We start from the raw sequence: 13,098 nt of genomic DNA, 5'->3' as shown, positions 1-13,098 counted from the left end.
GGAAGTTCGAGACAGGGTTTCTCTGTGTAGCCCTGCTGTCCTGGAACTCACTCTGTAGATCAGGCTGGCCTCAAACTCAGAAATCCGCCTGCCTCTGCCTCCCAAGTGCTGGGATTAAAGGCGTGGGCCACCACTGCCCAGCTTGGGTTGTTTTGTCTTCTTTTGTTTTTTTTAATATTACATGCAACATTGTATTGCTGTCAAGAGACACCATAACCGTGGCAGCTCTTATAAAGGAAAAAAAAATTTAATTGGGGTTGGATTACAATTTCAAGGATTTAGTTCATTATCATGGTGGGAAGCACAGCAGTGTGCAGGCAGACACGGTGCTAGAAAAAGTACTGAGAGTTCTACATCTTGATCCAGAGACAGCAGGAGAAAAGATTAGAGACATGCTTCCTCCAACAAGGCCACACCTCCTAATAGCACCACTCCCTGAAGGTCTTTAGGAGTCATGTTTAGTCAAAGCATCACAGGATCTTGCCTCTGTGGAACACAAAGTACATATATGATGCACAGACAAGACTTCCAGGTAAAACACCCATCCACAAAAAAATTAAGGAATTACAGAATCAGACTTATCTAATGTACCAGGAAACCGTCAAGGTGGTGCTGGGGAGGGCTGCCTGCATGCCTAAGATGCATCTTGGGTTGGGGATGTAGCTGGGTTCGCAGACTGCTTCTAGCGCATGCCTGCAGGCAGGTTTGATCTGTAGCACCACACGAACCCAGCATGGCAGCGCATGCGGGGAACCCGATCGCTCACGTGATGGAGGCAGAAGTTCAACAGTGTGCTGGCTACAAAATGAGTCAAGGACAGCTCAGGTTACACAAGAGAGGGAGGGAGAAGGTGACAGAGAGAGAGTAAGAGGGGGGAGAACGGAAGAGAGAGGAGAGAGCGAGGAAATCCTAAGTTCTAAGACATCTAGGCTCAAGGCTTCAGTGGAATGCTGTCAGATGACACACAAAATCCACACAAAATTCTGGGATTGATTCCTAGCACTGCAGAAACCAGGCATGGTGTTAGACACCTGATGATCCTACCACTCAGGAAGTAGAGACAGAAGGATCCGAAACTGAAGGGTCATCTTCAGCCATGTAGCAAGTTAAAGACCAGTTTGGTCTACATAAGGATATATATGCATATATATATGCATATATATCTATTTCTTTATTGGTAGAGAGTACATGCATGTATAGGTCAGAGGACAGTGTGAGTCAGTCCTCTCCTTCCACTGGGTGAGTTCTGACTCAGTGGGTGTGGCTTGGTGGCAGGCTCCTTTATCTGCTGGGACGCCTCACCAGCCTCAAGACCCTGTTTAGAAAAATTAAGCTAGTGCCTATTGTTCTATTATCCAGAGTGGAGAATGTTGCCCTTACATCGTGGAAGAAACACAGATGGAAAGGCAGCTGCCAGGACCCCTGTTACAAAGACACCAGGCTCTGCCCAAGGACGACCCTGCCCAGGAGGTGCCCATAACCCCACCTTCTCACACTGTTAACTTCACTAACTTTTTCTTCTGAAGATTTAGGGTTTTTGCTTTGCCTTAATCATTCCTCGAAGCCTTGGATGTCAGCACCAAATGACAGGACTGGCTTCTCCCTTTGGCCACCTCATTGTTTCCTAAGCTACATGCCAAACCCACGTGATGAATGGGAAGCCCTTCCGAAGGCCCACACTTCCCATAAATCCCTTTCTGGGGTGTTGTTACCTGCACCATCAGCCCCATATATCAGCCGATAGGCACCACACTTGGCATTGCCACCTACAGACAAGATGCCTTTGAAGGTTGCAGAGTCTCCGAAGTGCAGAGGTTACAGCTGTGGCCTGAAGCTGGGAAGATAAAAGGGCAATGTGACAATATCTCCACACCCATCAATGCAGAAGGGTGTCCGGGAGATCGGGCTATTATCAGAAGTAGCATGCTTGCAAGGTGGATTGTTTGGATGACAGTGGAGAGCTAGCTCCTCAAATGATCGCTGATCACTACTTTGCTCGCACAATCTTTGATAACCCAAGTATCACCTAACAGGCAGTTCCCTCTTCCACAGTCCCTAGGAGGCACACGGGTCTTGGAAGCAGTACATGCCAGCTCAGGTCCATAGTCCCTTCAGAGCCATGCTCGCCCATCCCGCCTGCTTTCTGCGCTGGCACTCGGTCTGCTTTGGGAAGGAGCATGAGAGTGCAATTCCATCAGCATTAAAAAACTGCCTGGCCGTTCAATCACCTTTGTCAATAGTTTTCTCTGTTAGCTCTTGCGCTTTCTCCAGAGGCTTTTCCGCATTCTTTTTTTTTCTGCATTCTTAGGAAACGTTTGCATGCAATGACGTGCAGAAAGTGACAAGGCATCGTGGAACACTTCGGGGCTGTGTTTGCACAGGGTCATCGGGGAAAAAAACTAAGACTCCTCTGCAACACGTTCTCAACTTTGACCCGTGAATGTGTGCACAAAGCTAACATCTCCAGTGACACAGTGAAAGCATTTCCCCCTAAGGAGGTTTCCTTGTATAGAATATGGAACAAAATCCACAATTCCTTCTTTTTATTTTTTTTTAAGATTCATTTATTTTATATATGTGAGTACTCTGTAGATGTCTTCAGACACAACAGAAGAGGGCATCAGATTCCCCATTACAGATGGTTGTGAGCCACCATGTGGTTGCTGGGAATTGAACTCAGGACCTCTGGAAGAGCAGTCAGTGCTCTTAACTACTGAGCCATCTCTCCTGCCTCACAATTCCTTCTAAAGCAAATATCTGCATGGTAGGATAAGATGGCAAGATGTGCCTGTTACCATAGGAGAGGACAAAAAGATAGAGTTCAACAGGAATCCGACTAAGCAGCAGAGTAAGAGACAGAGTAACTTCAGTTCTTGGGGAGGAGGCAGCTAATCTATTCCCTAATCTATTTCAGATAAGTCAGTGTCAGTGTAATGGATTAAACAGGTAAAATAGATAGATACATCAGCCGAGTAGAATGCCATCTACCTGGACTGACAGTATCCACATTCGAACCCTTTAAGCACGTCAGCACATTCTGCCCACTTGCTCTACAAAGACCAAGCCATAACCAAGGACCAAGGAGACAGCTCTGCACATCAAGGCATTTCACCAAGTCTGACTTCCATCGCTGCCACCCACATGACAGAAGACCGGCCCCGTCAGGTTATCGCCTGAGCCCAACACTAGAGCCGTGGCACGTGCCCCTACCCTACCCACAATGCACTCAAATAAACAACTTTTAAAAGTAACAGGATATTGAGTCTGGACTTTTTTTATTTTTCTTATTTGAGTGGAAGCTACCAGAAATGTGAAAGGAAAATGGTAAAAGACACAAAGCATCTGCAAAGAAGGCAATGCTGAAGAAGGAAGAGGGGAAGGAGAAGAAGAAGGCAGCTTTTCAAGCTTTAGCTCGCTACCAAGTCAACTGTATGGAAGGTGCTTGGCTGGGGGAGAAGATACACTCAGGGGAAGCAAGGAAAACTGCAGCTGACCTTTGGCAGCTGTAATTGCTGATGTCGGAATGGCCTTTTGGCCTTTTGTGATGGAAGTGCCTTCAGGCTGCCAATGGGTCCTTCCCACTGTATCAGACACAAAAGGCCCAAGAAGACTTTCCCAGTTGCTGCAGATGCGCACTAATGTGGAGATCTGCATCCTCAGATGACCCTCACTACCTTGCATGCTAATTACATTGTGATTTTGACCCAACCTCTTGTAGGCTTTCTGGAGAATCATGGGAAGAGATGCCCTACAAGGGAAGTCTAATCCCACCATGATTTGGGAAGGAAAAAAGGGCCACAGCAATTCATGAATATGCTACTCATCCATGAATATTCATAAAACCTTCTTTAAGATCCACAATGCAGGGCCATTGAGCTGCTCACTTTGGGACATCTGGGAGTGTTAATTTCCCCACTGAGAAGACAAACTGTGATTGTCTTCTTACCGTGAGCTTGGAAGGTGGTTTTCAAGAGAGTGTTTAGAAATATGACATTCTAGAATGAGAAGAATACCCTACCTCAGGGAGACAAATCAAAAAAGGCCCAGGCTTAGGAGGCAGTAGCAGCATCTGAACCAACAAAAACGCCTGGTGTTGCCAGTCAACCAACACTCCAGGGCCTGGAATTACCAATCAACTAAGACATTCTGAGGCTTTGACTTCTCTCTTCCCCAGAGAACTCCAGGAAACAGGAGTAAAGATGAGGATGAAGTTCTAAGACCCAAAGGAAGCAAGGTACCAGACCACATCCTGAACCACCCAAGCTGGGGGAGGCCAGCGCTCAGATGAAGCTAAGTGTCGGCTATCTCCTTGAACCGAACAGAACTGAGAAGAGTACTCCTGTCATTAAATGCAAATGGAGAGATGTGATTTGTGGAGAACGATCAGAAACCCATCAGTGAAGTCTCACAGGGGAGCAGGAAATCAGCAGGTGTGGGATGGCTAATGACTGTGGCGTAGAGCTTAGAAGAAAAATATTGCATCTAGGTCTACCCAGTGAAGCTCCACTCACTCGTGTTTCCAAACTTTCCGAATGCGGCACGCTGCCAGGCTTATGAGAAATACGTGGTAATGATTCATCTTCTTTACCATGTGTAGTGGTTTGAGAAACACCCCTCCCCGCACTGGGGCTTTGAATACCTGCTCTTCTGTTGGTGGCGCTCTTTGATAAAGTCATATATTTTATGGAATTTTTATAGATTTGCTGGAGGAGGCTCTGGGGGGTAAAATTTGAGCACTCCCATGGTGGTTTGATATGGGGATGACCTCCGTAGATGTGTGCGTTGGAATGCTTGCCCACCGAGAGTGGCCCTAATAGGAGATGTTGGAGTGGGTGGAGGCCTTATTGAAGGAAGGCCTTGTTGCTACTGTGGGGGCAAGCTTTGAGGTCTCAGACACGCAAGCTAGTCCTAGTGTGGCATTCACTTCTGCTATCTGGGAATCAAAATGTAGAACTCTCAGCTCCTTCTCTGGTCTGCCTGCAGGCCTCAATGCTTCCTGCCATGATAATAGGCTAGACCTCTGAAACCATGAGCTAGCCCCAATTACAGTTTTCCTTTATAAGTCACAGTGATCACAGTGACTCTTCACCGCAATAAAACCCTAACTGAGAGACCCCACTCCCAGGCTCTTCACTGTTTCCTTTGGTGAGGTTGACATGTGATCTCTCAGCCTTCTGCTCAGGCTGCCTGCGGTCAAGCCTCCCTCACCATTGTGAACATCTAGTCCTCTAGACCCTAGAGCCAAAACAAACTCTTCCTTCACATGGCGTTCTAAAACAGCGGGATGTTGCGTCTGCCGTGCAATTATTACTAATAAATCTTATGCAGGTCCACAATGGAAAACAGCAGGAAGGAAGACAAAAAGAACAGGTTGAAATGTACAGTTTGGAGAGAAAAAAGCACACGAAAGCTTAATGTCACTCCTGTTAAAGGGAATGTCATTGATAAGATTGGTGCCGTTCAGTGGATGCTTTCAGTTCCTCATTGAAATAAAGGGGAAGGTGCCCTCAGGACAAGACCCCACCCAGCTAAGCTCCCAATTTGTGAAAGGAAAAAGCCTAGGGGTGTTCTGCTCCAGAAAATAACAGCATAAAGAACTGCTGCAAATGTGATTCAAGGGGGAAAGAGTCACACTTGGTATATCATTCCCATGGCTTTGGTGGTGTGAAAAATTCAAGTTGTGGGTTCTCCGGGCGTGGTTTTAGGCAGCAGCTGAGGCCAGGAAATGTGTGGCAAGGGGCCCCTGCAAGGAGGTGTGAGAGGTCATTGGATGGAGTAGTAAAAGTAGTGCTTGGGTTGTGGTGGAGACCCCATCCTGGGGACCAACTTCTATGTAAGTTACGTTTGTATTGCTGCGATAAAACGTCAAGTCCATAAGCAACTTACAGAAGAAAACAATTGTCTTTGGTTTAAGGTTCCAGTGGGAGAGCCCGAAATGGTCAGGGATGCCTGGAAGTAGACTGCAGGAGTAGCAAGTTGAGATAGCGCATCTCAACTATACAGAGGAAGCAGAGAAAAAGAAGTGGTACTGAAGCAAGCCCTCCTCCAGTGATGTTCTACCTCCAGCAAGACTGCACAACTAACGGTGCCGTAACCCGCCCCCCCCCCCCCAAACAGCACCACTGAGTTTCCCAGTGTCATGAACCTGTGCGGAACATTTCTGACTTAAGCCACCACAAGGTAGTAAGTCATTTGCTCTACCCTCGTCCAGCAACACCTCCCATCTCCAAGCAAATTGGATGTGTGTAGGTCATTGTGAACTACAGAACTGATCTGATGACCGAGAGCTGGCGTTTGTGTAGATGCCGGTGCTTGCAATGACACACGGGATGCATTTTTAACAAGCAAAACCTCTCCAGTCACAGAGTACCACCCTTATCCCTCGCTTCATCTGACCACCCTACTCTTTTGTAAGGAACAAGATGTATACAAATAAGGAAATGATACCATGGATGAACGTAACCACGGAAACCAAGTCCAGAGTACGTGCGTGAGTATAACTGAAGTAAGATAAGCACCAGATCAAGTAATATGTGAACACCTTAATTATGATTGTCTAAGTGTAGTTGAAATAATCCAGTCTGGCCACCGAAACTCACTCGCTCCCGGAAGCCCATGGAGATGCCTTTGGGCTGAGAGATCGAGTCCAGAGACCCAGACGCTCATTGTCAAGCGAGATGAGCCCACGCCTCAGACCAAGCTCCAGTGGGACCCGAAAGCAGAAGAACACAGTGTGAGGACACGTCTCGAACCTTATCTGATGCACCACGATCAAGCCAGGCTACAACATCGGACCAGACCAGAGGTTAGTGAAGTGTGTGTGTGTGTATGTGTGTGTGTGCACAAATGCAATCCCATTTCGCTAGTTTTTTGTTTATTGCTACTTATGAATAAGCAAGCTATTATAAACTGACCCTTGAGTCCGAGGCTCCCTTCTCTCCTCTATCTACAATCCTGATTTGCGACATCTTTCCCATTTTGTTGTTGTTTAATTTTTGTTTATGTGGGAGTGGGGGTGCATCTGTATATAAGTGGAGGTCTGAAGACATCTTACAGGAGTCAGCTGTCTCCTTCCGCCATGTGGATTCTGGGGACAGAATTCAGATCATCAGTCTCTACCCACTGAGCCATCTTGCCAGCAGCCCTCCCTCCACCCACTTTCCTTTACATTTTTGTTATAGTATATATTTATGGAAAACACTACCAGGACTGTTCTGAAATATGGTGAGAAAACAAATACATTTATCACAAATGCCTATGGACCCAGCTTAAAATAGCCCAAATTAAAATTAATCTTGAACATCACTTAGCTGTGTTCTCGTGATTATGAAGGTCCCAGGGTTTTGCATTGCTTAAGGACATCAAGATGAACATCAATTATTATTGTGCTGTGAGTGCGATTAAGCCCACAGAGGAGTCTAATGAACGGTGAATCCGATATAAGCTTGCTCGTTGCTGCTAGCCTGGGGTGAGGTGGGGGAGAGGAACTTTCTGAAACCATCGTGTTTCATTTCCAAGTGTTTCTAAGTTGATGTTTATCTATGTCTGTCATTTGGTTGTAAAGGAACAGCTATTCTTTGCACCTGAGTACCCTGTTTAAAATATTTAAGATTTTATGGTTCAGTTAATAACACCTGGAGCTGACAGATGTAGAACGGTCAAGTTAGTTCCTATTTACAATTAGGACCACGGCCGACGGTGGGAGACACACAATCCTGGGGTTGAGGCTGAAGCTCAGCTGGCAGAATGCTTCTGACATGGACACAATTCAGTCCCCAGAAGAGCATCAAGTGGGTGTGGCGGTTCAGAGTAATCACTCAGAAGGGTCAGGTGGGTGTGGCGGTACAGAGTAATCACTCAGGAGGGTCAGCGTCACCCTTAACATAAGGATACATAATGATTTTGAGGCTAGCCTAGGGTACTTCAGACTTTGTCTCAGAAAGAAAGAAGAAACACAGAAAGGAACAAGGAAATGAGAAAGAATCCAGAAAAGTTACAAGTATTGGTTATTTTTCTAAACAAATTAAGAGTCATGCCATTCTTTTAAAAACATAAAGTTATAATCAACTTGGGCAAAAATTATGTGTACAAAAACAGAAATTGCCAAAGCGAAGAAGCAGTGAATCTTTTTTTTTTTTTTTTTTTTTTTTGCAAATATATTCAACCCGGCAGATTTATTTGGAAGTTTGAAAAGTAATCTCTCAGCCTACAGTATTTCCCCAGGTCTTCCCCCACACCTCCCTGACACAATTACCACATCTCTTGGCAGCAAATCTCCAGCTTTGGGGAGGTATAGCTCTAATGCCTTGTCATATTTCCTACCCAACACAATGACACTGGCCCACGGCCCAGGTCCCCCTGAGCTCCTGTGGCTGCTGGTGCTGGTGGCTCCTTTCTTGGAGAGGACTACTGTGGAAGGCCGAGGCTCTCAGCCTGAGGCTGCCACAGGCCTGCTGGTTTTCACACTTCTTAGAGGCACAACAGTGGACCGGTCCAAGATGGCCAAACTAACAGTTTGTTCTGCCTGTTTCGTTAGGTACGTTCATTATATATACTGTGAAGGTATAGACGGACATTTTCACGCAGGCTTATAGTGCACACTTTCTTGCCTTTTCTCACCTCTCCGTCTTCCCACTAGTCCCCCTAGCTCCCTTAGATAGTTTCACTTCTACTTAACACACACACACACACACACACACACACACGCCAATAAAGCGGACTGTCAGCTTCCCCTCCTTCTCCATCTCAAGTCGGGGTGAACTACATGGGTGACGCCTCTGTTCCGGGGTTCTGCTTTTGTGGGTCTCAGGTTAGACTGATGGCTACCAAGCCGACCCAGGAGAAACCTGTGCATGCTTCAAGTAAAGCCCGGCGATGGACTGCTGATGAGGAAATGGATTCTTTCACAAATCCCTAAGAGCCTGGGATCCAACGGGCTCGCCAGAAGGAATGATGAAAGCGATGAGCATGCGCGAAAGCAGTTCAGGTTATGGTGCTCGCTGGCGCCAACGTCAGCCTACAAAATGGCATTTCAAGAACGTCAGTCTTGGTTTTTGTTGTTGTTCTTAATTACTTGCTGTTTATTATATAGTCTAGATAAAACACGGCTATAGACTGTGAGGATCTTTGGGCATGCAGTTAGGAAGTTTTACAGCACTCGAGGGCTTACATCCTGCAGACAATTCTGTATGTATGAGCGTCCATGTAAAATACAAAGACTCAAATCCAGAGATAGGAGCTATGTGCTGCGTTAGGCGGATGCTTCAGGGAAATCGACGTCACTTGTTACACTGCTGAGTGCTTTTCCGAGAGCCCCTCAGAGCGCCTGCGGCATCTGCTTTCTCAGGTACCGATCTGGTGGAAATCCTAAAACAAAAACATCCAGTGCGACAGCGAGTCACCGTCTGGACGCTGGCGATAAGAAAATGGGCAAATGTGCACAGCTGTTATAGGGTCACGTTGTTTGGGTGTTGTTTTTTTTTTAAAAAAAACAAAAACTTTTTAAGAAATCTTCAGTATACAATTTTTTTGAGAGCAAAAGAAGAGCATATAAATCCTTTGCAAGCACTTTGTGAAGATCACTGACGTAACCCCACACACAGCATCTGCATGCAGAGAAGGAATCTGCAGTGGCAACAGTCTACAGGGTGGCGCAGACTGAGGCAGAAGTAGACATGTCCATGTGGCAGTCTAGCCAGAGCAGGCCACTGGCCAATAGGCTGTCATTGTGTGCCAGCGAGACATATGCCTGGCTGTCATGGGAGGCTGCTACTGAAAAAATACTTGAATAATAAGATGTTGTCTTAGTTAGGGTTGTGCTGCTGTGAACAGACACCATGACCAAGGCAACTCTTATAAGGTCATTTAATTGGGGCTGGCTTACAGACTCAGAGGTTCAATCCATTATCAAGGAGGGAGCATGGCAGCATCCAGGCAGGCATGGTGCAGGAGGAGCTGAGAGTTCTACATCTTCATCTGAAGGCTGCTAGCTGAATACTGACTTCCAGGCAACTAGGGTAAGGGTCTTAAGCCCACATCCACAAAGACACACCGACTCCAAAAAGGCCACACCTCCTAACAGTACCACTCCTTTGGCCAAGCATATACAAACCATCATAGATATTTCCATAGTATTTTCCAGCTTTGAGTGTTTGCAACTAGCAAGCTAAAATAGCACAATGTCCAGAAACAATTCCACTCATGCCATCAAATATACCTTGGGGCTATTCTGTTTTGAGTACCCATTATTGGAAATAAATACTCAGGACAAGATCTGCTTCATACTTAGGAGTATCTGTGTGCACATAATGAGATATGTTGGGGATGTGACATAAGTGCAAAAGATCATGACAATAATGTATTATGCATTCTTTATTCACAGAGCTTGAAGGTCATTTTATGTGGTGTTTTCAGTGGTCAGGTGGAAGGCTTACAAGATGGCTCATTTGGGTAAAGGGACTCGTTGCCAAGCCTAACAACCTGGGGTTGATATCTGAGACCAACATTGTGGCAGAACACACATACCTGAAAACTGTTCCCTTGCCTCTATATGCCTGCGATGGCATGCAGGTGCCATTCAGTAAACAATAAACAAAGAAATAAATGTGTCTTTAAACAAATGTGTCAGGTTATGGTGCTCGCTGGAGCCAACGTAGGCGTACAAAATGGCATGGTAAGAATGTCAGTCTTGGTTTTTGTGTAGAGTTCTATACTTTGGTGCTATGCTGGAAACTTAAGAAGTCCCAATTTGGAGCATTTAGGATTTTGGACTCTTTTCCCCCTTTTATGGAAAATAAATGAATTTTTTTTCTCACATAACATATCCTGACTATAGTTTCCCCTTTCTCCTTCTTGTTCCTACTTCCCTGTCTCCCATTTGGATCACTCCCTTCCTGACTCTTATTAGGAAAAAAAGTAAGCTTCTAAGAGATACTAAAATATAACAAAATAAAATATAATAAGATAAAACAAGAAGACAAACCAAGAGAAGACAAAGAACCCATGAGAAGGCAGAAACATCAGAGACTCACTCATTCACACCTCAGGAATCCCATAGAAACACTAAACTGACAGCCAGTGTAAAGGAAAGAGGGCCTGCGCAGACCCAGGCAGGCCCCTGCACACTGCACTGCTCAAGGTCCTGAGTGTGCACCACCTTAGCTCCTGGTGTCAGAGGGCCTTGTTCCGGGGCCCGCCACCCCCTCTGGCTCTTACACTCTTTCTTCATCCTCTGCAGAACGGTTCCCTGAGCTCCGAGGGGAAGGATTTGATGGAGGCATCCCATATGCGGCTGAATGTTCCAAGTTATCTCTCTGTATAATGTCTGGCTGCGGGTATCTGTATTCAACTGAGAATCGTTTATGTAAATTGTGGTACACTGTGTGCACCTTTGTCGGTAGCACATCATACCTTGATTTTTAAAGTAACATTACTTCGTTTCTGTAGTCTAATCTCCAATAATACATTCAGTAACTTTTCATATATTCACTGACCATTCAGAGTGAATTGTCTGGTAATGGCTTGTCCACTGACCTTGACAATTATGCCTTGACCCTACAAGGTTTTTATGGATGAAAATCATTAAGCTGCTATCACACATATGATGACACAGACCCAAAGCCCAGAATTCTGTGTGTTAGGTGGTAAAGGAACTTTGTAAGAGTGACTGTGCTTGAGATTCGATGTTCCCAGAATTCCCAAGTGGGAATTTCCTGATTTAATCACTCCCATTCTAGAAGGGAAGGCAATGTGACCTCTGTATAGGTTACAGTGACAGTCACAGGCCAAGAAACAGCCAGAGCTCTGGGGTGAGAGAGACGAGGAATGGACTCTCTCCTAGAAGCCTGACCCACTGACCTGCAGTCAGACAGACACTGCACTTCCCATCTCCAGACAGGTGTGGAGGTTGAGGGAGTTTCTTTTTTTAGTTAGAGAAAAGGCCTAGATACACAGACCAGTCTGGTCACTCACACACACACACACATACACACACACACACTCAGCTTGTAACTAAGCCAACTACATTTTAATTTCACCAACAGGAGACAGATGCATGTAAACACATGCCTGCAGCCCCAGCCCTTGGGAAGCAGAGGTGGAGGATCTGAAATCTGAGGCTAGGCTGGGATATATGAGACTTGTCTCAAAAACAAACAACAGCAAGCAGAAATTGCTAGGGAATTGGCCAATGGAAAGATGCATGAATTATACACAAAAGTATACAAAAGTTTATAGTATTGGGTACATAGGTAATATAGATGCTACAACATATATCCCAAGATACCATGTTGTACAGCATAATATGAAAAAGTCTATCAGTTTAAAATAAACGAGAAAAGGGAGAGTAAGAGTGTCAGGGAGGAAAGTGCCCAAGGGACAATACATACTTGTCGGAAAAAAATTAGCACAAAAGAAACAAATCCCAAATAAGAGAGGGACATAAAGATGGCTCAGTGGTTGACAGACCTAGCTGCTCTTGCAGAGGACCCAGGTTCAATTCCCAGCACCCACATGTTGGCTCACAAACATCTGTTCCAGGGGGTCCGATGCCCTCTTTGGCCTCTGTGTACACCAGGTGACTGTGCTGTTGTACAGATAGGACGGGTCAGCAAAACACCAATACATTAAGAAATTAAAAAGAAACAAGGCATACTAAAAGGAACTCAACATTACTCTAGTGGGGGAGGGGGTGCTTGTTAGAAATACAGATGCTGCCAACAGTAGCGTAGCATGCCTGAAGCCTGCTTAGCATGCACAAGGCAGAGCAGGAGGAGCAGGAGTTCAAGGCCATCCTGGGCTACTTGGGACCGTCTCAACAAAACAAACCACCGAAAGGAAATGTGGATGTTCATGATGACACATAGAAAACTCAGAAGGATCCCAGCAGGAAGGACTGCATTCCCTAATGGCTGGTAGACACACACATGCCCAGTGTGTGCTGAGAAGCCTCTGGAAGGAATGAGAATTGCTGGAAACAGGGCAATGGGGGTCCTTGAATATATCAGCGAGATACTTAGTGACTGGTCCTGCTGTGGCGCAAAATGGGTGTGAATACGGTCAATGCGGAGACTCGAAGCAAAGATGTGATCTGGTTTCCCC

The sequence above is a fragment of the Apodemus sylvaticus genome, chromosome 4, assembly GCF_947179515.1.
Source record: "Apodemus sylvaticus chromosome 4, mApoSyl1.1, whole genome shotgun sequence".
Classification (NCBI taxonomy): domain Eukaryota; kingdom Metazoa; phylum Chordata; class Mammalia; order Rodentia; family Muridae; genus Apodemus; species Apodemus sylvaticus.
Note: the sequence above shows the minus strand (reverse complement) of the source record.